This window comes from Brassica rapa, chromosome A10 (assembly GCF_000309985.2).
Source record: "Brassica rapa cultivar Chiifu-401-42 chromosome A10, CAAS_Brap_v3.01, whole genome shotgun sequence".
Classification (NCBI taxonomy): Eukaryota; Viridiplantae; Streptophyta; class Magnoliopsida; order Brassicales; family Brassicaceae; genus Brassica; species Brassica rapa.
The window spans coordinates 12335211-12360429 of NC_024804.2; the positions used below are offsets into that span (position 1 = coordinate 12335211).

Below are 25219 nucleotides of genomic sequence, written 5' to 3' on the forward strand. Positions count from 1 at the left end.
ATGTTATTCACAGCAAATTCACTCATCTGTTTTTGCTCGAGAAAAAAATACGAACTCTTTTCTATATATTATTTTTATGGTAAATCATGCCTCTATTATGATACTATAATTCTGAAAATAAGTGCTATTTTATTTGTTACGTAGAAAATTTATTCCAAGCCATACATCTTCTTGGGGTCTCCTGGCAGTGAATTTGAAAGGAATGTTTGTTGTGTTTATTCTTGTCGCCGAGCGAAATTTCGTACTATTCGTATGAATAAATATGTAACAGAATAATGATTTGTTGGAAATATTTGAATAGATAATTGACTAAAGGGTCCATTTCTCAGCGTCAGCTTCCACCACTCAGAGGTACACGTCATGGAGAACGTTACTTCCATCTCCAATCACTTAAAATGTTTTGTCCATTCCAATCACTTACGTTACGTCCTCATTTCCACGCTATTGTTCTTTTTATTTAATTTTACCATCAATGATAGAGATTAAGATATACTCCATAGTTATATTTAATGAGTCCACTTATATTGTGTTATTAATCTTCCTCGATTTAATATGTGTCTATATAATGGAACATTTATATATTAAAAAACTTACAAAGCAAACAATGTTCTGACAAAGATTCCAACCAAATCCCACTCCTTCATTAATCTATTGGGATTATTTTCACTACTAATTGCATATGCGAATAAAACCCATAGGTTCTGGAGCATTCATATTAACAGTGTTTAGGAGCATTCATAATTATAAAATAACATATAACTAAGCATATATAAAACAAACGAATTAGGTGGACCAGGGGTCTATGTATTTCATAACCTGAGTTCAGTAAGTGTTCGCCTATTAATTCTGTTATACGTGAATATATATGGAAACATCATTAAAACAGAGACGTCTGAAGCGTAGATAATATAGAAAAATAACTTTGGGATATACGAGTTTCTAGTCAATTTGATGGTACGGTAACTGTTCGATACATTACACATATATATTAGGTATCTCCAATGGCACACAAAAATTGTCTCTATATTTCACTCTAAAATAAAAAAATTATATTGTGTGTCATTGGAGATGGTCATATTCCATTTTTCCAGTATTTGTTTTTAGGTTGATAAATGTTTCAGTGCAGAGAACTTTTTTTTTGAAGATGTTAAATTGATTCGAACAAAAAAAATCGTTTTTACATTTACTGTTCATTGTTTTAAGCTTTTGTGTATAAAAATAAAATGTTAGTGAGAACTCTATCATGCGGCTAGCTATCTCGACGGCCCTTTCTGATAGGTGTGTCCGTACATTTCTTTGAAAACTGCAAACCTGTTGCAGACTCTTTTATCAACTAGAGTGATCAGTTGTGGTGTCGGGGCTATTCCATGTTTTTTTGGACTTAGAAAGTCTTTGTAATCCATACGGATATAAAAAATAATAATAATTAGATTTTGATTCGTGCATCCGCACATGTATTTGTTTTTTAATACATTAATATTTTTATATAATTAATGATAAATAAATTAACAATAATTGTAAACATAGATAATTTCAAACACAATAATTGTATAATATTCATTTGTAAAATTAATTTATTTGTTTCAATCGTCATATGTATTTATTTGACATCTCTAGAGTGGGAAACAACATATTGTTTCCTGAGTTTGATGGCGCCTCCACACGAATACTTATAATATTTAAATTATATAACAAAATTATCAAATATATTATGTATAATTTAAAATAAATATATGATGTATAATTTAAAATATAAATTATATTAGATTTTATTAATCTGAAAATCTACCTCAAAATAAGAAATGATCTAATCTTTCATAGCTTAAATACATATCATTTTAGAATTTATTTAAACACTAAGTCATTCATTCATGCATTATTTATGTATCTTTAAAATCAATATATATATATATATAATATATATATATATATATATATATATATATATATATATATATATATATATATATATATATATATCTTCTTATATTTAACATTTTTTGAGTTTCATACTTGAATATATATATATATAGTTAGTTTGTTATTATTTTAAAATTTTGCAAAAAAAAATTCAAAAAAAAATTAAAACATACATTATAATTAAATAAGAAGAGGCCAATTAATTAAATATAATTGGGTTAGTTTTATTGTTCTGAAAATTTCAACAATTTTGATTAATTTAATTTCAATAAACCAATAAACTAATTTGATAATTTAATCTATTTCCCAGTTTTTTTCGTTCATGATAATCATTGATTGTAATGTTAACTTTTAGATTTTGATTTTTTATGTAAATGAAAGATTGCAATCTTCTAAATGTATTTGGTAGCTAAAGATTAGACAATTTTGTATTTTCTTATGGAAACTGTTATTTATTATGTCTTATTTATTAATCTTAGTTATGATTAAGATGAAAAAAAAGTAGTGGCATTATGTGTAATTAAAATTATTTCAAGGTTTATTTTAATAATAATAATAATAATAATAATAATAATAATAATAATAATAATAATAATAATAATAATAATAATAATAATAATAATAATAATAATAATAATAATAATAATAATAATAATAATAATAATAATAATAATAATAATAATAATAATATAATAATAATAATGTGGGTGAACAACCTCATTTTTCCATCTGGTCCGACAGATTCTCTTATTAGCGCAGAGAATATTAGTAACGTAGTTAACATAATTAACAAAGGATATGGATTTGCTGCTCGCAAGAAAAGGAGAAGATGTGTAATAATATACTTGTTTATCAATAGAAAACAAAAAGATGAAAAGCGTGGCCTTCTTTTGAGAGATGAAAGTACAATTATTTGGGAGACATGAATAATTTGATTGTTTTCTTACAAGAAATATAGTCCCACGTCTTAATAATTTGATATCAATCTTTCTAGAACAACTTAATGTTGACCCCCACATGTAATATAATATACACATGTACATATAAAATCTAAGAAGTTGTGTTTCTTTGTTAATCGGTTAATCTACAGCTGTAAGTGAATAGTTGTTGACACAGTTCCAAAACTTCGGAATGTTTTTCGGGAAAATTACATGTTTACCACTTTTTTAGTATCACTTTTTATTTTTATCACCACTAATGAGACATTTTCAAAAATACCTTCTTCATTAAGTGGTAAAAGACTCTTATGCCCTTGCTATTTATATATATAATAAATTATTATTTAAATAAAAAAAATAAAAAATAAAAAACAAAAAAATAAATTAAAAATTAAAAATTAAAAAAATAAAAAAAAAATATTTTTTTATGTTTTCCAATTATACTTTTTCAAATTCGAACTTTTTTACGAAATTTTTTTTTTGAATTTTTTTTTCGAATTTTTAATTTTTTTAAATTTCTTTTTTTGAAAAACGAAAATTATGTTTGAAACTATTTTTTAAAATTTTTTATATATTTTTTTAGTATTTATATATTTATTAGAATTATAAATTTCACATTCCAAAAACCCTACTCCACCCTCAACTTTAAACCATAAGTCTAGATTAGTTAACCCTAAGGGTATAATTGTTTTTTACCTCTCATTAAAAGTGAAGGTAAAAGTGGTTAGTATAAACATGAAAAGTGGTACTATGAATGTAGTATTTGTGGCAATTTTCCTTGTTTTTCTAGGACGCACAAGTAATCTAAAAGAGAGGAGAATAAAAGTTAAAACACATTAAAAAGAGTCAAATAATAAAAGCTAAGCCAATATAAAGCTAAGTTTAATTTTTGTTATTTTTTTAGCTTTTCTATTGGTAATTTGTTTTAATTATTCAATATATATATATATCAGTTTATAAAAAGTATTTGAGATTTATTAGCGTGAAGAAATCGAAAGCATTAGCTACCAAATTCCGTGATCGAAATTAAAATCTTAGCATATTTATTTGTTTGGTCTTATCTTTTGTTTTTTGACATCTTGTTTGGTCTTATCAAAGCTCACTTTAACTTTCTCATTCAAAAGTTTGTAACGATTTTGAAATAGGCCAATTTAGATAAACCTTCTGATTTCTTGATAGCAATATATATCAATCATTCAGCATGATTAGTTTATATTTAGGCTGATGTATACCATACTTACATCCATTTTTACGCATCAAGAGTCAATATACGAACTCACACGCGATCTTATATTGGCTCCTACAAACCTGCAGGATTATATTCTCGAATCATCAATAGTACTTATTTGGTTGTGATTTGTCTTCGGCTTTGAATCAAGTTTTCTAGACAACCAAGAAGAAAGTTAAAAAAAAAAAAAAAATTCTGAGTAAAAATAATTTAGCCAACTATTTTATTGACAAGATTATATTAACATATAGTCAAGCGTATGGTTACAAATTAAAAAAATTATATTATTGCCAAACCATTGCATATGTTTATCGTTTAAACGATTTTAGGATGTTTTATATATAAAATACTAGGTGGTTGTCTGCAAATTTGCGGATATAAATATTATATAAAAATAAATATGATGTATACAATGTCATATAGGTTGAAACAATAAAAATATAATTTTTAAATTTAAATAATTTGAAAATCAGTCGTAAAAATTCTATAAAATTGATGTAAAGATAACTGATGAATATTTAGTAATAACAAATGATTGTGAAATTATATATGTAATTATCACATTAAGTTCACCAACACATATTATGCATCTTGTTCAGCCTCTTCTTATTTTTCTCATTATCATTTTGTTTTTTAATTAATTTTTACTAATGTTTTTCTAATTTTTACATATTTTTTTGTCAAATATTTATTCTTTCTCTAAATAATAATACAAAACATAAAATCAATAAACCAAAAATCCATCTTAAATTTTTTTTTCTATCATAACATTACTTTATTCACTATATTATTTAACTTATGTGAAAAATATTTTTTAAATCAAAGTTCTCACATGTTCCGTTTAATATAATATGCCATTTCTTCAAAGTATAATTATTTATAAAGCATATATGAACATTATAAAAGATTGATAATTATTATAGATATGACTATATTTTTATATGAATATGAAATCATTATATTGATCTCTATAAATTGTTTTCTATTCATTATTTTATGTAGTATATAAATATAAAAAGAATTGATAAAACATTATTACACTTTCTATAACTTTTAAAATTAAACACCATTAATTATTATTTGTAATATAACTTAGGTTATTTGGAAAGTGATAATAATTAAATTTATACTTAACTTTTATTTTAGATCTAATTTAAATAATTAAAATTATAAAAAAAATCGTCCATTATATTATTTAGTGTATAAATATAAAAAACAATTTATCAAACATTATAATTCTTTATATAATTTCAACAATTAGTTCCATAAATCATTATTTGTAATATAATTTAGATTATTTGACCAGTGATATTAATTGGTTCTAGATTTAATTTTTTTTTATTTTAAATATAAAATAAAATAAATAAAATTAAAGTTTATCGACCAAGAAAATCATAACAATTTTCTTAAGACTTCACAAATGATCGATGTGTAAGCAAAAAATACTTAAGTGACTTCTCGTTTAATATATAGGAAAAAAATATTTTTCATAAATGTTTTATAAACTCATATAAATAATTTAAAGTTAAGATGAAATAATTTTGTAAGCCATGATAGATAATTTTATAAATGTTTTATTTTTTTTTATAAATGACTTGTAAGACATATATGGACGCTATAAGACATTAATAATTATTATAATTCGTTATATACAAATATAGTGTTTATATAAGAATATGAAATCATCATATTGATTTCTATAAATTATATTGTACTAATTATTTTATGTAGTATATAAATATAAGAGAATTAATCAAACATTATTACACTTTCTACTATTTTGATAATTAGTTACCATAAATTATTATTTGATTATTATTTGTATATCATTTTGACTATTTGGTAAGTGATATTAATTAGTTCAGACTTAACTTTTATTTTAGATCTAATTAAAAAATATTAAAAATTGAATATCTTTCAACCAATCAAATTATAATAATTTTTCTTAAATTCTCTATCATTGACACATGTGACTTCCCATTTATTATATAGGAGGATTTGTCATTAACAACAGTTACAGACTTACAGTATTATTTAGTATAAGTAACATTTTAATTTGATGTTTGCTCACAAACTAAAGAAAAAAAGGAAATTCTAAAAAAAAAAAAAGAAGAAGGAAATTCTGGACTCCTTCTCATCCTGTTTTTAGACGAATCAGTTCTGGACGAGATATAGATACAAGACTTAGTCTTAGTTAAGAAAGCATCACTATATGAAAAGAGACGTATGTATACAGATGAAGATATTGGCCACACATGTTATGATGCTATAGGTCGATATGATCTAGGTAGGTTTGATAAGGACTAGTTCAAGACGGGCTATATAATATTTCGGACCTAAAGTCTAGTCTTGGGACTTCAGAACCAAATCAATTAATCAACGATTAATTTTATAAAGCAAAACTAGCCTGTTTGCTGGATCCGATCCAATCTCGGTAATGGAAAGTTTGGAATTTACGCATGGGGGCGGTCCAGACCCCTAACTCTTTTTATAATCGAAAAAGTCATAACGAAGGAAGCATGACATCAAATACACTCATCTTTTGATTGGGTGTCTGCCTATCTAGCTAATTCGTGGGTTCCTACTTCCTACCCATAGCCATAGTTAGTAATTAGCATGTATCTCCCCGGGTCATACTTGAATATCACATCATAGAATTACACATTTAAATTCAATATAAGTCCATAAAATGCAAAAATACTTGCTTTAACCCAAACTTTCAAGAAGCCCATCATCGGCTTGGGCCTCCACAAAGCCTATCGGCACAACTAATAGTTAATAATGTGAAGAATTAAGCAGAAGAATAATGAAGTGCCAAGAGATGTGTTTGTTTCGCTTTCTCAAGATAATCTTGTTTGAGATTTTCCAAAACGTTTCTTCCACTTCCATAGCTATGTCGATTCAATGCCTAAACTGTACTAAAATCCAGCAAAACACATGCCTAAAAACCACTCATAATTTTGCAATACCAACTGTTCTATCAGCCCTAAATTCAGGTTTCAAATTCGAAACAGCTCATCATACAGAATGGTCTTGGCCTTAGCTTTGATTTATCAATGAATTTTCATCGACAGGTATTGATGGAGTCAAGTAATGGGATGGTAGGCTAGTCCTTGCGTACAATACAGACTCGAGAGGTGTGCTCAAAGTAGGAGTTTCTTTTAGACGACGGTGATTGCTGGACTGATGTTTTGACGTTGGAAAAAAACAACGTTGGAGGAGTCTTCGGGAATGGAGTTTTCGTATCCCGCAGTTATACAAGCCGGAGAGAGAAATGTTCACGTCCCTTATACATATAACAAGACAGATTTAGGTAAATTAAGACAGGATTATATGAGTTTGTTTCTTTTTTGGTTTTTATTCAATCACTTTGTGTGCTCTCTGCACGGCAGCATGTCGTGCTCAAGACTGCGATTCCGAGGCCATACTGGGAACACGGTAAACTATAAGGAGGACACGAGGACGTAGATTAAGTACGAACTAACTTTAGTTAAGTAGCAAATTGGGTCGAGTTTGTGTATGAACCATGGATGTGGAATGTAACATTTTTCTTAGGGAAGAACAAAGATTGTTTCTCTTTCGTGTCTTGTAAGTTACGGGTTGATTGATTCTTGAGCCTTTAATTGCGCTCCTAGTTGTTTAGTTGCTGAATATTATTGAGAAAATATTTATTTTTAAAAATCATATAAGCTAGAATATTACTTTACATATATACTGTATCATTTTATGGATTTATGCAAGAGTTATTTAAATAATTGTAGACTATGGTCCAAAAATAATAATGGAAGGAAATACTTCATTGTCGGTATAGTTGAGTTGTATTAAATTTGATTGAAGGAATTCATTTATTTTTAATAACAGATAATAACTAAAAAGTGACAGACCATATCGATCTCCAACTTCCAAATTAGGAAGATATCATTAATTATCATCTGTCTGTCTTCTGTAGCATTCGCATTACGTATCTGTAATGTGAACAGATGATTAAAAACGCCATTAGAAAATGTACGATGATCTTTAATCTCCTCCAGGGAATAGGTTACCTTAATTAATAATAGTACTGGAGTCTGTGGTATCAAGTTTATCGTATATATACATACAACACTCATATATGTGCGGTCACAGGTGATAGGTCATTATTACGTCTAAGTGTCGAACCACTTAAAACTCTTCTAACTGAACTAAACCCAATCGGATTCTTTTCTCATTCAATTGTTGATTTGGTATTAACTTTTTTGTACAGTTACTCCTAAAAATGATTCTAAAATCACGCAGCTCTCGTACTACATCATGTATTTAAAAAATGTAAACATGTGAGATTTACATTTTAATATTTAAAATAAAATCAGGATTTATTAATAAAACCGCCTTGCCGCATATAGAATACATAAAATACCATGGCTTGTGTATAATACGCCCCCCCCCCCCCCCCCCCATAATTAATAGTTTAATAAGTGTGTGTGTAGACAAAATCTAAGTGTCTAAATACACTGCAGACTATAACGGCAAACTTTTTTCTTCTTTCAATACACAACTCTGCTTTTGTTTTTATTCCTGCTAAACTTATATATATGTGTGGTGTGTGTGAGTTCTCTAACAAAAAAAAAATGTAGTGGTGTGTGTGAGTGACTGAGTGTTCGAGATGAAGTGTGTATATTTATGTATTATATAATGTATTTGCCGCGTTTGGGATAGTATCAGAAATTTATATACGTATATAAATCTTATTCAAAATGACGAAAATAATAAAATATTGGAGAAATGTAATAAAAGAATACTTTTAGAGAAATTAAATGGATGAATGCAAGGTGTAACATGCCCAGCGGGAATTTCGGGAGGTACAACTTTGATAGATGATCGAAGCAACACTTCTTTTGTTTCTTTTACTGATGCGTGTTATTGCACTTAGGATCAGCCCACATGTATTGGTGACCAAAATAACAACAACAAAAAAAGTGTTACTCTCATTTTTGCTTATTACAAACAAGTTCAATTAGATATAAGAATAATCTAAATTTCCAGACATGTCCCAGCTCTATAGAAAGGGAGACAAATATGCAAGAGCCATGATGGAACCAATTATTGCTTAAAGTATTAGATCATTCTCTTTAGAATAACAAAGAGAAAGTATTAGATCATTTTTCTGTAAATGAACTTACATATATGCTGAATAGCTGATATCTTAATTTGTATGACTAGACTTTGGTCGATAAATATATGCATAAATGTTTCAAGCTGTATATGGGACTTGTGATAAAGGATTTTTATTAAATGAAAAGGAAACGTGGGTAGATTTTTGTCCGTGGTTGCGATGGTCCCTTACTCCATTGGACACTAAATACATTATCACCTAAGTTTTTGTTTCATGTAATGAATGTGTCTAAAGATAAGCGTCAATGAACGCCATATGTTCCAAGCAAATCAAATTCACATTTAGCCTTTATTTATTTTATCATTGTTATTTATTCATTGACATTAATTTCTATCCCGATACTGAATCTATCATATACATCATGAAAGACATAGCTGATTTAATTTGGTTTTGGTCAAATGCGTGTACATGTGCGTAATCAATTTCCTGGCCGACTTGCTCTTTACGAATAACAATTGACCACACAAACTTATAGTCACTTTTCCACCTTATAGCGTATTTTAAGTTGTTAAGCATATATGCATATAACTCCAATAAAAAATAGGTAAAACAAAAGCAAACGGTCCTTTGGCAATATCTTTTGTTCATAATTCGGTTAATATATGATTTGGAAGTGTATGAAAATTAATGTTTCAAAATTTGGTTATTACAAAATTAAAGTGGCGAGGGTCAATATGACAACGGAGGATTTTGTGGTGGACAGAAGACGAGTAAGACTTCTCCACTAGTTCATGATGCGAAAAAACGCTGCCTCCTTTGATTCCATTCATCTCTTTTACGAGCAGCCCAATTGACTAAAACAGACCAACTTCTAGAAAGTTCTAAGACGAGATAGTCTGACCTCAGTCAAACCATTCTTTATACGCGGTTTATGATTTAAAAGCATCAAAATACACACATATGACATATGCTTGGGCAGTTTGCTCGTATAAACGAGGCTGCTTCCTCTGAATCCACATTCCATAAGAAAACGTTAGGTTTAAGGGGTTATATATTTGATTTCTGTTAAGAATTTTTTTGAGGAGTATTAATTTAACAAGACTTGAATTTCTCTATAAAGATGTAAGAGACTTCGGGCCCAGAATTTCATAGACAATTAGACATTCAAAATAATAAGAATGATTTGTCACTTGTGCGTCACTTGCATAACGGACGATTATCAACGCAAGCTGCTTTTTACTAGTGGAGAACATTGATGATAAATAAAGCTTGACCAAAAAGGACATATTATTTCTTATATTTTTTTTTTTAAATGGTAACCGGGCACTTCAATAATTACATTTGTTTCAAAGTCAGATTACTAATTTCATAAATAACACACCTCAATCCCCCGCCTTATTGATTGATCGAAAGTAGGATGAAATCAATCATTTGGGAAGAATATGTATATAAGTATATGTGTGTATATGGAAATATGCAGGCCCGTCCCTTCTATAAGGCCAATGAAACATTGACTTCAGGCCACATATTATAAATACAAAAAGTAGGCCACATTTTCAAAAATTACTTGTAGTTTAGATGGGAAAAGTAAGAGATGTTAGACCTTTTTGGTCTCTAGTTCGACCACAACCAGTTTTAAATACATTTTTCATTGGTAATTTTTATGAAGGGCCACATTATTTGACAGGTTTTAAGCCTCATAAATCTTTGGGACGGCACTGGAAATATGTATTGCTTATGTTTTGATCGAGTGTGAAGGTTTGAAACTATATTATTTTATAGTTAAGTAACAGAAAAACAAATAGGTCAATGGATGACACGTTATTATAATGTGAAAGGAAATGAGCCAATGTCTATCTTTTCTGGCTTGATATACATATAACTCTGACTGGCATAGTGGCATGTATGATGTTTTGAGGACTAACCCTTTCCCATTGTCTAAGACTATGTACATTGGTTCAACTTTTTTAACACCTTATTTTACTTTTTATGTTAACACATCATCTTTTATTTCTTCCATATATACATCTAATATTTATATTTCATAATGATTTTTTATAGAAAAAGTCAACACTTTATCTATTTATTTTTATTTAATATTTTGATTTTATAACTAAATAATAACAGTTAAAACATAAGATTTTTTTTAAAAAAAAATAAATAAATAAAAATAGTTAAGAGTTGAAACTTTCTGAAATATTTAATAAAATGATAACATAATTTGAATGAAAATCTTTAAACTTATGATAAAAGATTTTTTTTGTATATGTCCAAATCATATAAAACTAGTCTCTATTTATAGATCATACAAATTATAAATTTTGATATAATGTAATAAAATAAATAAATTAATTTGCTGTAAGATAAATGATTCAAAATAAGTAATGTAAATATGAAAGACCAATTAATATCAACAACCAATAAGAAAGTGATACAGATTGTTGTGGATCCCATATTTTTGGTTTTTAACATGTTAAATAAATTCACCAGCAAACAATACATGCCGTATTTTTATTTTTTTCAAAAAGTTAATTGCAAACATTCAATGGTTTAAAAAATATTTAACATGTCCATTGTAAATGGTCTTTTACAAAGTACACTCTCAATCCGAGACTGCAAGGTCTAATGGTCAGGTGGTTTGCAGCTCATGACACTGCAATTTAGAGCTCTAGAATTATTTTTTCAAAGTTAGTTGTATGAACTACCCATAGTTGTACATATATTCTTTTACTGATGATTAATAAATTTAAAAATTCATCCAAAAAAAAGGTATAAACAAGAAAAATAAATAAACAACCAATCACTCATACGAGAAAAATCCAAACCCACTCATATAAGAATTTTACGACAGTTTCTCTAAATAATAACATTGAAATCAACAGAGTAATATAGGCCAGGATTAAAACATAAAGAGAAAAGAAGAATCATTTAAAGTACTTAATTATAGCTTTATAGTATTTTCAACATCCGACGTCTTACCAGTTCATAATTGTTTATTAATCTTAATCATTATGAACAATATCTCGAACTTATAACGTCCGGATATTGACTTGCCTGATAAACTAGAATAATAAGAGATAGAGATAAAGAAATGAAAGAGGTGGGTGTGAGAAATGAAAAGAACACTTTTGTTTTGAGTGATTGGTTGTGTTGGGTAAAAGCTTGACCTAGAAGATGACACGATGGTGCTCAAAATGTTCAAACACATTACACAAGTGCATGTGTAAGTAAAGCAATTAAAATAAGGAAAAATGATTGTTTTTTTACCTTTACTTTCCCATCATTCTTCCATTCATCTATCATTAGACTTTGTAAGAAAGTTAGAAAGTTTTCAAAAGACAATAAAAAGTTTTCATCTTTTTGATCAAACCATATTCTCTACCTTCTCAATGCGCACCGACAACGTTTTTGACTTCGAAAACAAAAGTAGAACTCGAGTGTGAAAAGCAAGATTCATTCTTCTTTTTTTCTTTTTATCTCTCTGGCATGATGTTTATAATGTGTATGTATGTATTTCTACAATCACAGAATCCAAATATTCCTTCCAAAAGGATCATATACGGTTACATAATTTTTACAGATATGATTTTCCAAAATATAATCATCCAATTCAAAAGATCTATATAAACATAAACAATCCAAGATATCTCGTTGTAAAAATAGCCAATGCAACGTAACTTTGGAAGTTAACATATTTTACACAATATAATACATATGCACACGCATGGAAATTCTATAAAATACAAAACCTATATTCAAAGGTGTAGCGTGCATAAAAGGTTTATTTGACCTTTTTCTTGTTTAGAGAAACAAAGTTGGAGATAAAAAGTCTTTTTTCACATTGTATTGAACCGAAAGATAAAGTAAACTTAGAAAATAATGCTAATAATTAGGAAAAAGGTGATTGTCGAAGAAGCAATATCACGGGTTATTCTTTTCACCCACACCGTGACACCACCAAAATCTTATCTTCTATCACCTTTTTTGTAGGATTTAACAACTTAAATACTTTTGTTCAAAAAAAAAAAAAACTTAAATACTTTTGTGTTAGAAAAAACAACTTAAATACTTTTAATTTAAACACACTAGTTAGTAAAACAAGAATCAACTGGGACTGCGTTTACGGTAACTAGATTCTTTCTCCGCGCTACGCGCGGATAATATATTTAAATTTGTTATATTTATCATTTTTATTTGTATGTGAATTTTTATATTAAATTATATATAACTAATTTTTAAATTTCATTTTTTATATATTTTTAGTTCGAAGTAAGTATTTCTATTATATGTAATACAATTAACTAATAAAATATGAAGAATCAAGTCCGAGATTTTAGAGTTATGTAAAAAAAATATTTATGTATAGAACATAAATTATCTTATTTTAAAAAATCGGAATCTCATATCGAATAAATTCACGAAAAGAAAAAGTACTCCAATAACTTACTTAAAATATAAAACCCCCTTTTCAAAATAAGCGTACGTAATAATATTTTTTACGTGTAATAGTTGAAAACTAACAATTGGATATCGATCTAGAATATTATTTTAATATATCTAATGGTAAAATATTAATTGTAATAAAAAATTTTGAATTTTGTAATATTACATGAATTATAAGTCTTTAAAATCTAAAACCTATTTTATTAACATAATATATTTTTTATTTATTTTTTATTTTGACGTTACCAAAATTGCTTTAGTTATATTTGTATATTATTTTTTTTAATAATGTAGTTTCTTTTTAAGTAATTTTAAAATTATCAAGAATATAATATATTTAATATTTTTAAATATATCCAAATATGATGCCTCATTTTTATTCATGTTTGCATTGATCATATTTAATTTTTAGTTTGTATATTTAATAACACCTTGTTGCGTGTTATTCTATGGTTTTAATAAATGTGTTGTCATTTATTTTTATTACTACTAACATGATTTTTTAGTGATAAGTGATAATGTATTTTAACGTTATGTATTATATTTTATCATATATTTTCTAACTCTTCGTGCTGGCACTTTTTGTAGAATCATTTTAATTAGATAATAGGTTTAAAGATGTAAATAAAACTGTGTATGTTGTAGATTTAGACTTTTTAGTTTAACTGAGCACTATAAATTATGAAAATTATATTATAATTTTATTTTACTAAATCTTTCTTTCTTTGTATTTTTACAATTTTATTGCCTTATTCTTTAACTGCAGAGAATTGCGATTTCTAATTTTTGTTTCATATACCTGAAAAGTCTCCGGTTGATTTTTGTTTGTTTTCTTTCTCCAATTACAATGTACGGTTCGATCGTTTTTTTTTTTGGATCAAACTACTAATATCATCATATAGAAAAGCTTAAACTCCAAGAATGAAGTGAGTATTTGTGCTAGAGAAAACTGATTTAGCCACTAATGTAGTGAGATATTATAATATTAGAATGTAAGGAAACTCTTCTCGGTTGTCTTACGCTGGACATAATTAAGTTGTTGTCAATTGATTCTATATTTGTGATAATTGGAAATATAAACTGGACATATTAAGTTGTTGTCAATTGATTCTATATTATAATATTAGAATGTAAGGAAACTCTTCTCGGTTGTCTTCTCCAAAAAAATGTTGTATGAGTTAAATTAACTAAAAATTCTACAAAATTATTATTATTTAATATATTATATTTTTATTATAAACAGAATAATATTTGACAATCTAACTATAGTTAAAATATTATTCATTGATTAAAATCAGTGTAAAAATATAATCTAGATATTCTCAATTTATTTTACTTTTACCACTAAATACTATTTAATTTTACATATACTATCTTTTATCTTTTGTAATGTTTATATACGTTCTAACGTAATGTTTTTTCTTATATGCTTGATTACAATATTAAGGATTAATGCATCTATTTAATTGTTTAGGGGAATTTAGAATATATTTTCGGTCCAAAATTATGATCCAAAACCATTATTTTCATATTTTCATTTTTAGTAAAAACATTTATTGTTTTTAATTAATATCACATTCTAATTCGATATAACTTAATTGATTTTTATTTCCGTAAAATTTCTGTCATTATTAGTTTTTTTCTTACTTCTAATTAACTTTAGTTTTTATTGTTTTTGTTAAACTTCATACATTTTTTGTGATTTTTAAACTCTTTTTTAATTTTTTGTGAACATAAATGAAAAACGTTGACATGTTGTTGTTTAATGTGGTATTAGTTTGTCTTCTCTTATGGTTTCCTCATATTTCGTACTCTTTTTGTGAGGACTCAACCTTGGACAACACTTGGTTCAAAACATATGGTATTTACATGATAACTTGCGAGAGAATTTTTTTTAAAAAAAAGACATTTAGTTACCAAATGAAGTTAATTAAGTAGATAACTAATGTTGCACAAAAAAAAACATTTTATTAGTTCATGATGCATGCTGCTCAACAGGATTACTTACGAAGGATGAGTTGTTTTGTTTCACAGATTGTTAAAATGTTAATGTCAGCGTTCATTATAGAACACTCGATTAGTCACAAAAAAAAAGAGAACAGTCGATGGTTAGAGGGGTTCAAGTCATGGTTTAGTTGCGAAGAGCTTCAATGGTCAAGTTCAAAAAAGAAATGAATGCGCTGAACTGAATCTCAAACAATTAAGATCAATGTGTAAGAATCTCTACTCCAGATAGTGGTGACTATTTACATTAGACTTGTTTTTAATGTGAATACACTGATTTGTGAAGAACTTGATAAGTACTGGACATAGAGTATACATCACGCATATGTTTGTTCTCTCCTCACTCCATTTCAGAATCTCTATAGCTAAATTGAGAGGTGATGTTCGGGTGCACGCTCTTGCACGAAGAAACTTGAACTTAACTGGCATGTAACTGAATGCAAGCTGACCCAAAGTGGAGTGACCACTGTTGAAACTTGAAACGGTAAAAACTGACCACATGATTATAGGTCTTGGAACTCAAATGACTTCAGAAGTGTTACATCCCTTCCGCCATATGGAAACTTTTTGAATTCTCAGAATGAGAGATTCTTATCACATTGGGTTTTCAATATGCTACTACATAGATAAAAAGAGAGTGGAATTTAAAAATATAATAGTAAAAATACTTATACCTTGGAGAAAGATTAAACTTGGGAAGCCTGACGATGGAACTATAGAGGACCTCTCAGACATTATAGAGTTCCATTGTGATGAACCTTCAAATTAGCATATGTGTTGTGTGCTTAAAACTATATATATCCAATTTTAAATTGCAACGGAAACCATATATTTAAATATATATCTAAGAGCATATTTCTTTCCTTCAGACACCAAAGAGCACAGTGTATAGTAGTTATAAGCTAATACCTCTCTTTTGGAGTAAACCAAAGTGATTCAGTTGAAACCTGCAGTGAGCATCAATGCCTAGCCACCTGATCAAAAAGCATCAACGTTTAGCCACCTGATCAAAAAGCATCAACGCTTAGCCACCTGATCATGGAAACAAAAAAACTAATACCAGAGGGAAGCATAATAGATAGATGGAACATGTATGACGTATCTCCTCGATAATGGGAACGTCTTTTCATAACTTTGTACTTTGGAGAACACATGACTAAACAAAAGAAGGGGTTGGACAGTATTTATTTTTACATACGTGGGCACAAAGGTTCATATTGTTAAAAAAAGGTTCTCAGCTCTAAGGTAAAAAAATTGTTAAGTAGTAATGTAAGAACCTACCTGAGAAGTATGGTCCTCATCCTCTGAATTCTCCACACCTGTAACCAATAGCAGTTAACATAAAGCCCCAAACTAATTCTGGAACACTAATTAAAGTGTGAGTGGAAGCCATAAGTGTACTCACGGATAAGGCAGATAATATATATGCTATTTCCATTTCTCTCAGCTTCCTGAAGAGCTAGAATAAGCAACTTCTTTGGTGTCAGTGTTTCTTGCAACCTAACCTTAAAAAATTTCAGTGAAAGTGTTAAAATCTCTGGAAAATTGATCCAAAGTCGAAGAAACAATGAAACATTTCTCAGAGAGGAGGTGATGCTTACTTGTTTCCTGAAGAAGAAGCAAATTTGCTTATCCCTTGCAACTTCTTCAGTAAGTTTAATTTCCAAATAGACAGAAGATGAATGAGACCTGAGGAGAGAAAAACAAACTAACAATTATAGAATATGTGTTGTGGATGTACCGAAGCGAAAAGAAGGATAAAAAAATATGTTGGCGGCATCTGTTGAGCCAAATCTTTCTCTTCCCCTGAACAGAGATATAAAAAATAATGATAATTTTTTTCTAGTCAAACTCGTCGACATTGCAGTGGGATGCAGGCATGTCATCCCCATGAAAGTTCTCATCTAAATCGTCCTCGGAATCTTCTGTTTCATCATCAACATTGTCAATGTACAGCATCCTCGGGTTGGTATTAGACATTTATTTAGTTGTATAAAAAAGCACCTGCACATGTCGAGAAGAACCTTTACTACAGTACTCTGAAAAGAAGCGACCACAACAGTATCTTCTTACAACTGATTTCGGAATAAAACCACATAGACTCAAGTGTATAGACGATTACTATCTAAATGATGTTTTGGACACCATATTAATCTTTCTGATAGAAAGATGCTAGCAATCATCAATTTTTGTCTAGTTGGAAATTGGAAATTGTTAGAACACACTAATGAATATAAAAACCTAGCAAGCAAAATTTTACGTGATCTTTAGTGTGATACTCAATGAGAGAATTAGATACAGAACTTAAGAAGAAGAACCAGTATATCATATTTTTCAAGACAATGAATAGAGGCACAGATAATGGAATCTAAGACTAACCTAGGATCCTTCCAACACTGGTGCACTGTCACCAAGCGGTTGTAGCATCAAATTCTTTTGGAAGCTGGAGAGTTTTTGTCATAGTATTCATTCTTTGGTATTAGCTTTAACACCGAGTAGGCATTTAAACTCTGCAACCTGCACATACCTGAAACAAAGAAAAACAAAAGAGAGTGGTCAATATTAGGAACAATGAATGATAAGCTTCTGTTTTAGAGAAAGAAATAAAAAAATCTGTGTAACTCTAAGAGATAAGGTGATGGAGGTAATAATAAACTCACGGTGGCGTTAGCAAATAAAATACTGAAAACAATTTTGCATCCAGCGTTTGAATATTGTCCATGCCCTTAATAATCGACCAATCAGCCTCCGCTTTGCATCGTTAACTTTTAGCTGGGGATATGTCTGCCTCTACATGCTTCAGCCTCGTAATTCTCTCTAGCTCTACCTCTCTGTTTTCAGCTGTGCTACTTCTCTGGCTTTGTCTTCTAGCTCTATATCGCAAGCTTCAATGACATGGTAAAAGTGATTTGAGTTGGTAACGAATAGAGAGGGAGATAGTGAAGTTTGTTATAAGTGTTAGGGATTGGTTAATTTTTTTTCATACTCCATTTATTCTCACAGAAAAATATAAAAATCTCAGCCTAGCAACAGACCTTGTATGATCAACACGAAAGAGATCCTACTGTCTCAACTGAGTGGTTTAGTGGTTGTTAAACCTTGTGCTTGCCCAGCTGATGACTGAAATAAAACAAAGATAAACAACTAAAATTATATTCCGAGGTTTTAGTTTAGAATATAAGGAGAGAGTAAACTGTTTAACATACCTTTTTCTACATGACATCTTTCTTCGATACAAACGTTCCGCAGCAGTTGGATCAGAATAGATGTAAATCGTTAGAGAGCTCTTGGCCAATAACATCATTTTCCACCTGAAGAAAAATAGCATAGAAGGGAACATGCAATGATTTATTTATCGAGCTCAACTTATCAGTGAGTGAGACATATATTACCAGGAGTTCAACAATTCTTTTCAACTGAGTTTCTTCACCTCAGTCTGATAACGGAAAGGCTGCAACCAAAGCATCAAACTTCACCAAAACAAAACAAAAAAACAAAAAAAAGTCATTATAGTAGAGATACGTGTACGATTCATTAGTTCCATACAACCACCTGAGTATCCAGAAGAAAAAAAACCGTAAGTGGATTCACACGGGTCACCACAGTTGTAATTATCAAGAAAGAGAATTAGAGTTTTCTATCTCAAGATTTTAATCACAAATCTTGAACAAAATTCATATTAAGAAAAACGTATATAGTTGCGTTTCTTCCAAACGCCAGACGCCAAAAACGGGATTTTTCCTAATCATCATCACTTAACGGTCAAGATCTTGATTAGGGAAGCGTTCCCAACTCGGAGTAGAGCAACAACGGAGTCTCCAGTCTTGCATAGCTCCTTCTCTTTCCCCTGCTGAGTCGCAAACTCAATAGCTTCTTCTGTCGATTCATCGTGCGAGGCTCTTGCCGACCCTGCGTACAGCACAGGGATCAAACCGCGGAAGATAAGACTATGCCTCGCGGGTGATTCGTCGCTGCAAGACCAGTCGAGCAAGTTGGTTTCGATCTAAAATAGCAGACGGAGAAGACGAAGAGAAAGGGATCGAGATTCGATTTTGGGGAAATTAGAATTTGTCATGCGTATATGACGTGGCGGAGAGCTGTTCTCTGATTGGATGATTTAATTGTCTTACGTGGACACACTCTCTGATGCTCATATAACCCTTTTAGTATAGGTTAGATTTGTTTTGGGTTGACCATAATTTGTTACCATTTTACCGTGTGATTCTGATATTATGTGCAAGAAAGCAAATTAGGTAACCAACGATAAAATGACCTTATAGATAAGTCTATTAATTGGAAGACATCTACTCTAAAAATTAAACTACATTATTTAATAGACTCAAAATATCTTAAAAACAAGCAGATTGAGTAATTAAGTTCAAAGTTTCAAAAAAAAAAAAGCAGATTAAGTAAAATTGGATGTGGCTGCTGTCATTTTTTTTCATAACACACATACAGTAAAAACCTAAACTCTATAAACTAATAATGTTGGATTATCATATTTTATTAATTTATAGAGTTACTAATTTATTAAAATATTTTTTAGATTTTTATATTTGAGAATATAATTTTTTTTCTAAAATAAGAAAAATAGTTGGTTTCACTGTTTATATATTTACTAAATTTTATAAATTCAACTTTCATATCATTTTTATTATATTATTTGATATATATGAGATATGTATCATACAATTTTAATGCGTTTCAGATATGATTTTATTAAATATAATCAAAATATTATGAAATCTTAAGAAAAAAATGAAAAAAAATCTATTGTAAATATAAAACAAACAATACAATGTGACTATATACGCGTAATTTTTTAAATTGTTATAAATTTAAATAATTAATAAGATATACATTGTATAAATATAAATTATTAATTTAAAATTTTAATGAAACTATATACGCGTAATTTTCTAAATTGTTATTATCTTATTATCTTATGATTTGCGTCATATTTTGATCCAGTTTAACTTGGCACCAATGGAACTTATTTATTTATCGTGTTTATTAATATACCAAGTATTAATTTATAAAATTTCTACTGTATATGCAAAAATCATATGTAAATCCAATTGAACTAATAACTGCATTTAAAAAATTGTTTTGCTATTCGGATTACTAAAAAAATACGTTAAATTCCATAACTTTAATTTACTTTTTAACATTTGGATTGTCATTTTATTCCACGCCAATTCATGCTGTTTTTCCCTTCTTTTTATGATGACGTTCTATTTCATGGTGTTTATCTTATGAGTTTTGTTTCGATACCTACATTCATGGCTTAAGAGAGTAAATTGATACATCAGTTTGCAAAACTGGTCATCAATAAATCAAATAGATAAAATGCGTAAAGGGAAAGGGAAGGTAGAGCATGCGTTACCAAAAGGGGACATCATGATTTTTGTGGGCTTTAAGGTATTCTATTAACTAATTAAAGTGTTTCTTGATTAATTTATTAGCTTAACATAAAGTAGATTTATTTTCTTTCTTTTGCTAGCAATTCATACCAAAGAAAGAGATATTCATCACTACTAGTAGGGAAAATCACATAAAAAATTGAAGTTTTTTCACTAACGCTTTTAACATTCAAAGTGATATTTATATCATAAAGAATCTCCAAAATAAAAAGTTGAACTAATTATTTTAAAAAAAATTTCAAAGATGATGTGTTAAGTTTTTTCAAAAAAATAATTATTTAATCAATAAAATAAAAATAAAAAAAAATCAGAAAATTAAATAAAAAATCAGAAAATTAAATAAAAATTAATAAAAAAAATCAGATTAATTAAAAACAGAAAAATAAATAAATATTTATAAAGTATAGCATAATCTTAATGCTAATGTTCTACTAATCAAAGCCTAAATCACCAATAATGATTTCCGGCATATCACCAATGATAATTTTTGACATTATAGTTGAAAATAACAAAAAAAAAAACTTTTTTGAATTTTCAATTTTTTTGAAATTTATGATTTGTTTTTAGTTTTTCTGTATTTTTAATTTCATCTTATTTTTTATTTTTTTTTTAATTTAATTTTCTAAATCTTTATTTAGTTTTCTAATTTAAAAAATCTGAATTATTATTTAATTTTTTGAGTTTTTGTTAAATTTTTCTGATTTTTATTTAGTTCTGATTTTTTATAATTTATAATTTTATTAATTAGATAATTATTTTTGAAAACAAAACTGACACATTATTATTTTACTTGTTCAGCCGGTCAACTTCAAATATTTTTTATAATATAAATATCACTTTGAAAGTTAAAAATATTAGTGAAAAAACTTCAAAATTTTAAATGTTAGTAGTCGATACTTTCAAGATTTTTTTATGTGATTTTTCTTACTAGTAACTTATAGACTACAGTAGTTAGTAACTTAATACTACCAGACATGTATTTGCTAAAGTAATTAACTCTGCCAGTATAACCGGCTTAGCGCAACCAGATACTTGATCTCTGTTCGGGAACGCACTAGTCAGGCGGGCGGGTTGGACCTAGCGCCTAGAGAGAAAATAGGGAACTAAGCTGAAATTTTGCGGGGCGAAATTTTTAGATTGTTTAATATGTTATAAAACATGTTAATCTTTAATTGTTTATAACATTAATAAATGTTCATGTTTAGGACTGTATAAACACACAAATATAATATATAAGCTTAATATAGTGTAATTTCATCAAAATTATGAATATAAATTATATTTATCAAATTTTAAATCAAATATATAGATAAAAAATATTTTTAAAAAATATAATAATAATAGAAAAAGGATTAGGCGGTTAGGCGGTCATCTAGGCGGTCTAGGCGGATAAAAACTGAACATCCGATTTTTAGACCGATCAGGTATAAATCGAGGCGGATGAGTGACGCCTAGCGACTAGGTGGCTGCCTAGGCGGCTAGGCGTCCGATTTTTAGAAAATGGCTTGATAGTAATTTTCAGCTAATATATATCTTAGCAATAAAACATTTTATTTTCACAATTTCACCTTAATTTATTAAGCACTGTTTCTGATACCATGAAAGGTTTTATGTATATATTTTTTTTTCTGTTTTTGAAAACTACTTCCTCCGTTTTAATAAATTGTAGGTTTTGGGAATATTCACATATATTAAGAAAATTTCTTAAAATTTAATTAGAAATTCATTTTTTTTGTTGAAAATTCATTGTTTTGTGATTTTTTTAATATAATTTTAGTCAATTAAAATTTAATAAACACAATTAACTCATTCAAAATTTACATTTTATTATTATTATCTAATAAAATGTAAAAAGGTATTTTCGAAGTATCTTTTTCTAAAACATGATTATTTCGAAACGGAGGAAATATTTGCCAATAAAAAGTACAGTAATCTCAGCAAATAAAGAAAGTAAAAGTAGTCCATTTTATATATGAGACAGTTAATTACCTTTTAGTTTCATTTTAGTACTTTTAGTTTTGAATAGAGTAAATGTAGTCAAAGCTTAGTTTTTTTAGAAGTCAACTCTTAGATAAGGTGTGAAATAAAAGAGCAAATTAGTTCAATATACTAACAAAGGTGGGATACCATAGAATAGGGAGAAAATGGTAATGATGGAGGAAAGAAAATTGGAGGGATATAGAATAACCACTGAAAGTATGCTCGATTTGAATTGAAAAAAGAAAAACCTCTCTTCTCTCTCTATTAGCCAAAAGTAAAAAACAAATCGTAACCACCGTTCGCTTCCGGTGCGGCTGTCCTTTCGCCGGTCGGAGGGCATCCTCTCCTCTTCTCTCTTGTTTTCCTCCTTTGCTCTTTTCTCTTCCTCTGGCTGCCTCCGATATACTTGTGTCTCTGGGGCTTCGAGCTCCGCCGGCGGAAGAACCTAGGCTGAAACCGGTGGTCATCTTGCGTCTCTGGTGATACGGTGAGGTAGGTGTAGCGGTGGTGGTGGTTAGGGTCGGCTCTTGGGGCTGGGGTTTGTTCGATGGTCGTTTTTCAATCTTAGATCTACGGCGACTCCCGGTTGTTTTGTGGCGCGTGTTCTTGTGTGAGGGCTTCTCCGTTCGGGATCTGTTCTTATTTGTGTCTCCCGGCTCTTCTCGTTGTCCCGACGGTGATGAGCGGTGGCGCGTGGCTTCTCCTTTGGCGTGGTGTCTCGTCGAAGGGCGGTTATTGTTATCCTCTGTTCAGTTGGTGCGGTGTAGTTCTTCTCCATCAGCACGTTTGTGGTCTTGCGGGATGCGTCGTGTGTCGTCTCTAGCAAACTTTGTTGAGCGTGTGCTCGGCGTCTTTGGTCTCCAACTATAAGTCGTCTATGGCTTGGGCTTGGAACCTTTGCGTCGGCTTCCTGCTTGTCCTTCTCTGGTCATGGTTTCTCCCCTTAGCGCTCGTTCTAGTTTCCTGCGTGAAACTCATCGAGTTCTCTCCGGTGCCGTTCTTCGGCTGTTCTTCGGTGTCCTATTCTTGTTCCGATTCGAGTCGGCCAGTTCTCTGGTTCTCAAGAACGGTCTGTGTTGTGACTCTCCTATCCGGGTTGGTCATTCGGATAGGACGTGTCTCCATGTGATTGAACCCATCATCCCAGCGCTTGACCCTTAACGCCCGGGCGTCTCTGTGTCTTGTGGGTGTGTTCATCCGGCTTGAATGTCTTGGTCTGGTGTGTCTAGGGTAGAGATGTGGCTGCTTCTCACCCCGTTTTGTGCAGGTTTTTCGTGTGGCTCCTTCGGGGCTTGGCATTCAATAAATGCTCGGTCTTGTTGATACCTTCCTCGAGCTGTTCTTGGTTGAACCAATCTTTAAGAGCGGATCATCGGGGAGGCCAAAATTACCGGGTTCTGACTCTCGTTATAATTGTGGTTCTTCCTTTTGCGGCAAGTGGTTGTGTGGATTAGTCGAGGCTGCCGGTCAGTGGGTGTTGCTTGTTGTGTCTATCCCTGTATTAGTCTGTCTCGAGTTGGTGTTTAGGTCTTTGATTTTCGTTTCTCCATTTTTTGTCGCCTTTGTATTTCTGTCAAAAACTTGAAAATTGGTAATAATATCTTAACATTTTTACCAAAAAAAAAAAAAAAAAGTATGCTCGATTTTTGTTTAAATCGAGTAAACGGGTATAATATCACGTCTACTTTTAAAACGCGTATTGACTTTGTTTAGTCTCCTTTAGGATTCTTATGAATGACTTTCCAGTGGAGAAAACTTATACACTGGAATCTTATTAGTTATCTAGCTAGTTTAAATGTTCATGTTTTGAAGTTATATTAGGCATGCAGTCTTTGTTGTTTACATATTATCGAACAGATTATAAACCAAAGACCAGAATGACTTTCTAAGCCTATAAAACCAAATTAACACCCCCCCCCCCCCCCCCCACCCCCCCCCCCCCCCCTTCCTCCAATTTTAAACGTCTCTACCGCTAAGATTTTTGTTGTGATGATATTATTTCCATCTGCTTCCACCTAATAATTTTGTTGGATAGGTGTAACTATATGTGATGTATCACGTGAATTGATTTGCCATGGACATATCATGAACAAAGTTCCCTTTTTTAGACCCATGCAAAACTACATGCAGCAGGTTTCCTATGATTTTTTTTTGTTATTTTTATCTAATATATATTTTTGAAAAGAGTAAG

General features: G+C 29.6%; 2 long non-coding RNA genes across 9 annotated transcripts; one reads left to right on the forward strand and one right to left on the reverse strand.

Annotated features, from left to right (window-relative positions):
* The first annotated feature begins 3276 nt into the window (after positions 1 to 3276).
* On the forward strand, positions 3277 to 13647 carry LOC117128912. Its single transcript, XR_004452334.1, has 2 exons — positions 3277 to 7082; positions 7161 to 13647. It is a non-coding gene; the product is annotated as an uncharacterized LOC117128912 (long non-coding RNA).
* Positions 13648 to 14098: 451 nt separating this feature from the next.
* On the reverse strand, positions 14099 to 24957 carry LOC117128911. Of its 8 annotated transcripts, none has more exons than XR_004452331.1 (6): positions 18286 to 24957; positions 17227 to 18152; positions 17031 to 17130; positions 16907 to 16944; positions 16300 to 16599; positions 14099 to 16199 (listed from the first exon to the last, which is right to left on the reverse strand). It is a non-coding gene; the product is annotated as an uncharacterized LOC117128911 (long non-coding RNA). The 8 variants fall into 8 exon arrangements; XR_004452333.1 differs by having other exon boundaries at positions 16300 to 18152; positions 18286 to 18510; positions 18661 to 18745; positions 18832 to 18936; positions 19018 to 24956; XR_004452330.1 differs by having other exon boundaries at positions 17031 to 18152.
* Between the last annotated feature and the right edge of the window lie 262 nt (positions 24958 to 25219).